We start from the raw sequence: 5766 nt of genomic DNA, 5'->3' as shown, positions 1-5766 counted from the left end.
CATTTTATCTAGTTTCTATTTCAGTGTTAGCCAACCCTGGTGATCACATGTACACAGTTGTAGTAAAGTTGATTTCCATTTCCATTTTAAATATTTGCACGTTCTTGTTACACTTTTTCATATCATCTGTTGTCAATCTATCGCCTATGTTTCTTCTGTTTCACAGTGCTTGCCTGTTTCTGATTGCACTGGCCGGTCTCACTGGCTGACAAGTTTTGTTAAAATAGCCTAAGCATAACTCATACATTTTTATCATGGTCGCCTAACAATTGTGCTACTGATGATTGTATTTGACTAGAAGACAGGGTCTGTAGCATGCAGCCACCTTCAGATCACTTCTAAAGATTCAAAGTGTAGGGAGACCAGTGTTTGCTCTTTGCAAGCATCAGACAACACTACTGTACCTGCTGGGATGATGTCTACATATATAACGCCTTACTTCATTTCACTATAATTTCATAAAAGTTTCTACTCTTTTTATAATCAGAAAATAATGTTACAAAACAATCACAGAAGCAACACTGCATATATATATATATATATATATATTATAGAGAGAGAGAGAGAGAGATTTTTTTGCATAAACAACTAACAAGTTCATGCACCTTTCCTCCCTGGCACGACTCTCCCTCTCCTCCCTTTCTCTCCATCTCTCCCTCGCTCTAGCATCCATCCACAAGGTGAGAAAGTCAGATTCCCGCTTCCTCTTTGCTGGCTCTCTAGACCACTGCTGCAGAGGTTCATGCCATGGATGAGGTGATGAGGTTTGGTGGGGTAATCGATGGTCTCTGCCCCATCACCTCATCCATGTTATCAAATCACTTCCAGTTTGCAGCAGTGGCCTCTCCTCCCTCCCTACACACATACACACAGGTCATCTGATAATCACCATTTGACTTATCGCCACTAGTCATATAAATATGTAGTGTATATTAATGCAGATTATATTAATACCCTACAAGCTATTGTTTATATTTGATCATGTATATGCACATCATATTCTTGTTATATTTTAACTGTTTACTCTGCATTTCCCAGTGTTCATATTTCATTATGTGCCAACTGTCACCAGTGTTTACTCTTGATATAGCATTTTCAGATCAGTATGTTCATACTGCTCTTACTGTACATATTGCAGCATATTTTCTGCATTTCTGGTAAGACGTTAAACTGCCTGATTAAGTAAGTAAAAACATGATGACATGTTTCTTCTGTGCTTAACATAAAGACTGTGGTGTTTTTGATGTTTGAACTCGCCTTGTACTTCTGCTTCAGGTTTTCCCACTTTTTCTTCATCCACCCAGCCTTCACCTTTCCCTCCAGTCCCTGATCTTTGATGAACATCCTATACAAGCATATCATTAGTGAAATTATCATTCACTTGGTAGAAGAAACGGAAAGAGCTGATGATGAACTATGCACATTAAAATTGAATTATCTTACTCAAAGCCTCGGATAGCCACGTTGCGCCTCCCCGTGAACTGCTTCTCATTTATGGCCCTCCACCGAATGAGGCTGCCCGTATCTTCATCAGTCCAGTCCCTTGATGAAACAAACGACGCATACATCATTGTGGTTCCATTCGATGCATTCTTACTGTTTTCCTTCAGAGCGCCCTGATTGGTTGAACTGAATTTGAAGTTGATGGGTATAAATACTCGTGGTTCCAAACCATCCGTTTGTTTCTTTCATTCTGTGTTGGCAAGCAGCAATCATTACACTACATTACACCACACTTTGACACTTGACACTACTTGATTCTACATCGAGGATTTGCTCCAGCTTAGCGGTAAGAGTATTTTAATTTACTATTGAGTTGCAGAAGTTTGTGGTTGGTTATTCCTGGTAACACATTATGTATGTATGTACGTATCAGTGAAGTGGTAGTTAGCTGTTAGCATAGAGTCCTATCTGTGTTTGTAAAAATACTGTAACTCTACTGTGTGGGAGCTGAAACATGCAAAGACTGTGTGTCTATGGTCGGGGCTAGGTTTTAATTAGTAATTTCGTTAAAGTTGGTTATGCTTATAACACATTATGTATGAACGGTTGTAGGTTTTAACTATCGCTTTGTATGACAGTGAACGTAAGCGTAACCTCAACGGAGCGTGTCTTGTCATGCCATTAGCATGTTTGCTTGTTAACCTTACTGAGCAGGACGTGGAGCTGTTAGCATCCTTTGTTTTCAGAGTTCGATAAACGGTAAGGTGTTTTTAATGTGACAACACAATGCAATAACAGTAGTGTGGCTCATTTCAGACAGAGCAGGACAAATCTGTGTGCACGCAGGCGGTGAGTGGTAGAGCAAGTGAGAGCGAGCAGTAAACCATAACACTGACAGGAAAGATTGTGACCAGGAAGAGCAGGGAGAACAGGATAGCTGCTAGCAGTCAGCACTTGTTGAGTTATAAATGCACAGTGAAATAGTCGTCATTGAATAAATCTGCAGCATCTCAAGAGCAAAGTGGAGCTCCTGCGTGTTGCTTTTCTACTGCAGGTATAGTGAAGGGGATTAACGTTGAAGTTAGCACCAGCTTAGGCCCTGGAGCAAGCATCTCCTGTGTGCTTCCTGACTACAGTCAGATAGTCGAGGCAGCAACGGTTAAAAACAAGTGCAAAGTAACGGTCATCTGCAGTCAGTGGAGTGGCTGTTAGCTGTTAGCATCCTTTGGTAGTAGCGTCCAGCTTGTCTTTATTTTTAATTGCGGTAACTGCAGTCTGTGAGCGAACAGTGAAACAAAAGAGGACATTGTTTCACAGAGTCATAGAGTCAACGGCCAGGTGTTTATTTAATGTGACAACACAAGTATACAGTTATTAAATGTGGTCATATAATTACTTTGGGTTTGCTGTTAGTTGAGCAGCGTTATAACAGTATAATTGTATCAAACTCCCATCAGGGCTTAAAGTAAACAGCGTTACGTTTATTTTTTTCCACATTTTTAACATTATTGATTGATACACCGCCTGAGGTTCCAACCAAAAGCATATGTAGTTGTTAATAAGTGTGTTTACCATAAAGTAAATGTAAAACTAAGAAAGGCGGTGGACTTTGATATAAATGGCATTATTTAAAAATGAAATCAATTGTAAGTGTGCATTCTTGTTTTAATTTGGGTGTTTTAGTGCAGTTAAAGGTGTATAAGTGGTTGTGAAAATAATATTCTAGCAGCTGCATAATCAAGATATCAGTATATGTAGTAACAGTATTTTCACACACTCGTGTATTGATAAAAGTGTCATCCTGTAGATGCCAAGTAAGGCTGAGGCTGGTGCATGTAAGTAACTAGCATTTTTTCATTCACTGTTTTCTGTATGCGATGCATATCCATGTTGCATGATTGTGTTAAGCTGTTTACTTCACTTTGGCTAGTTTTTGTAGCAGTAAAGTGTTGATTTGTTGAGGTTACATCATTTCTCAGTAGCAAAGGTTCAAGTAGTTTTAAGATGTTGTGTTTTTATTTTTCATCAAGTAGGCTGTGATACTGGTTGGTGCCACAAAGTGCCAATTTCTACATACATGGTACATGGTCATTCCTGCTGAGTGTCCAGACAAGAAGGTATTTAAAATTTCTTAACTACAGAATTGCTGAAGAATGATAGTACACACACACACATATATATATATATATATATATATATATATATATTCTAAAAATATCCTTTCTTTTGTTCTAGTTTGTTGTTCTTGTAGGGGCCTCTCATCTGCACTCCATCACAGATCAGATCATGACGTGGGTCGCTTTTCTTTTGGTTTCATATCGACTTCGGGGGCCTGTGCTGACCAGCTGAGGACTGAGGTGGTGCATGCTGCTCTTTCTCGGATCCCTGACGTGTGCATGATGGCCCCCAGCAACAAATTGATGGCCAGCAGGACAGTTGATGAGGCGGTCGCAGCATTTGGCCAGTACCTGGCCACTGTCTGCAGTCACTGGCCTAACATAAATCTTAAAGCTTATGTTTTTCTTAATCAGATTTTGTTTGTTAGCACTCGTAAGTCTTGCACATCTGAAACAGGTGAAGTGGTATCTTGCTTCAGTGGCCACTAAATCCCTGTCCCGAATGTGCAGAAGCAGACTCTAATCTCTTCTTTTTTCAGCTGCAAGAAGCAATTTCCCAGCTGTGAGTGTTTCACACTGAATCAATTTTTCTTTAATTCTTTTCCGAGCGTATGATTCATGTTTGTGTTTTTCGCGTTTGCAAATTATGCATTGGCAACAGGTGTGGTGCCTTCTTGGATGTGCAGAGGTCACCAGTGTGTGACCTCAGAGCCCCGTGTCTTTGCTGCAGTTCCCTCACCATCTTCTGTTTCTCTTTCTACCCCTAGCACTAAAAAACAAGAAGCAGATGACAACACAGGCCTCACTTCCATTACATCATAACAGATGTAAAGTTAGTGGCACCACATTTATTGTTATTTTAAGAACCTTAGGGATTATTCACACGGGATCAGGCATTGTAACTCAAATTCAAGGAACCTCATTCATGTTGTAATGGGGCTAGCATCCAGCAAGAAAGTTGTTATCATATTTTAATTTTTTCACATATTTCTGAGAAGAATGTAATAATAAGCTTATGCCATAAGACTCAAAGGCAAAGTTTGGTTCTCAAATGTAATGTGCATAATGTTATTGTGCCTTGATGCTAATTTCTTTTTCTCCACAGATTCACAGCTGAAGTTGAAGATTCACATTGATTATTCTTTTCTCATTTGACACCTACCCTCTTTTTCAGCCTCTTTTTGAAATAAAGGTGCCTTTTCACTTCTTCTCTGGGCTGGTTTTATATTATGTTGGTAAAGTGGCTGTAGCAGTCTCTGTGATAGCCACTGTTAGCTGGAATCGCAGCAGGGAATTCCTGAAATTTGAAGTTTAAAGTTAACTTATTTATAAAGGGACAATTAATGAACATGTAGCCAAAGCTAATTTCCATATTCAGTCTCTTGGCAAGTCAAAGCCATCCACATAACACAACAACTAGCATGACAGCAGCAAACCTTGGTCTTCAGATTAAATCTCTGCACTGGCCTCTTCTGCCATAGTACTCTCTCTGGCACCAAGGTCTTTACACAGAAACACAGAATTAATACATTTCTTCTATCCTGTGTCTGTAAAAGGAGTTCCATGACTGTCCTTCTCAAAAACATGCATACAGCACTCCATATCTGTGGTGTTTGCTAGCAAAAATAGTTTAAGCAAGAGGAGTGTAGTGTGTGTGGCTCATTGTACTCATTGTGGTCATTTTGTCAGAAGATTGACAGGTGAAAAAAACTACTCTGGAACTCAAATGTAGGAAATCAGTAATATTTATTATGTGCAATATCCACAATGAATCAGACATTTTCTCCCGTTTATCAAACTTAATAACGAACTTTAGAGACTGTTAACTTTTTGATTGGTTAATGTACTCAGCGAAATATTAGCTCTGATAGTGCTAGCTTACAGCCACCATGGCAAAGTTAAAACCATAGACTTGATGGACGTAGCCTCCATGACGTCATCCATTGGTTTGTGACCTCTCCCAGACGAGACCATATTTGGGTGAGAGGGTGGGGCTGGGGACTCTATTCACATCCACCTATATATGCAGCAATCCGACTGCTCCAGCTCTTCAAGCGCTACTTGAGGATGCTAACACGGCTAGCGTCCGTAATTCGAGGTAAATTTTATAGTTAACGCTTAAAATATTCTTCTAGAATTGTTATGGGAATCTTCTGTTGAATAAAGCACAGAGTCAATGGTTGTCTTTCTGTAGGTTTAATTCTTC

The 5766-nt window shown here is 39.6% G+C and overlaps 1 long non-coding RNA gene across 2 annotated transcripts; it reads left to right on the top strand.

Moving 5' to 3' along the window:
* Nucleotides 1–1634: 1634 nt before the first annotated feature.
* Nucleotides 1635–3976, top strand: LOC108872419 (uncharacterized). Of its 2 annotated transcripts, none has more exons than XR_007814321.1 (4): nucleotides 1635–1789; nucleotides 3251–3278; nucleotides 3477–3560; nucleotides 3679–3976. It is a non-coding gene; the product is annotated as an uncharacterized LOC108872419 (long non-coding RNA). The 2 variants fall into 2 exon arrangements; XR_001959225.2 differs by having other exon boundaries at nucleotides 3474–3560.
* Nucleotides 3977–5766: the final 1790 nt, after the last annotated feature.

The sequence above is a fragment of the Lates calcarifer genome, linkage group LG12 (genome assembly GCF_001640805.2).
Source record: "Lates calcarifer isolate ASB-BC8 linkage group LG12, TLL_Latcal_v3, whole genome shotgun sequence".
Taxonomy (NCBI): Eukaryota; Metazoa; Chordata; class Actinopteri; family Centropomidae; genus Lates; species Lates calcarifer.
This window is presented reverse-complemented; position numbering and strand designations above follow the sequence as displayed.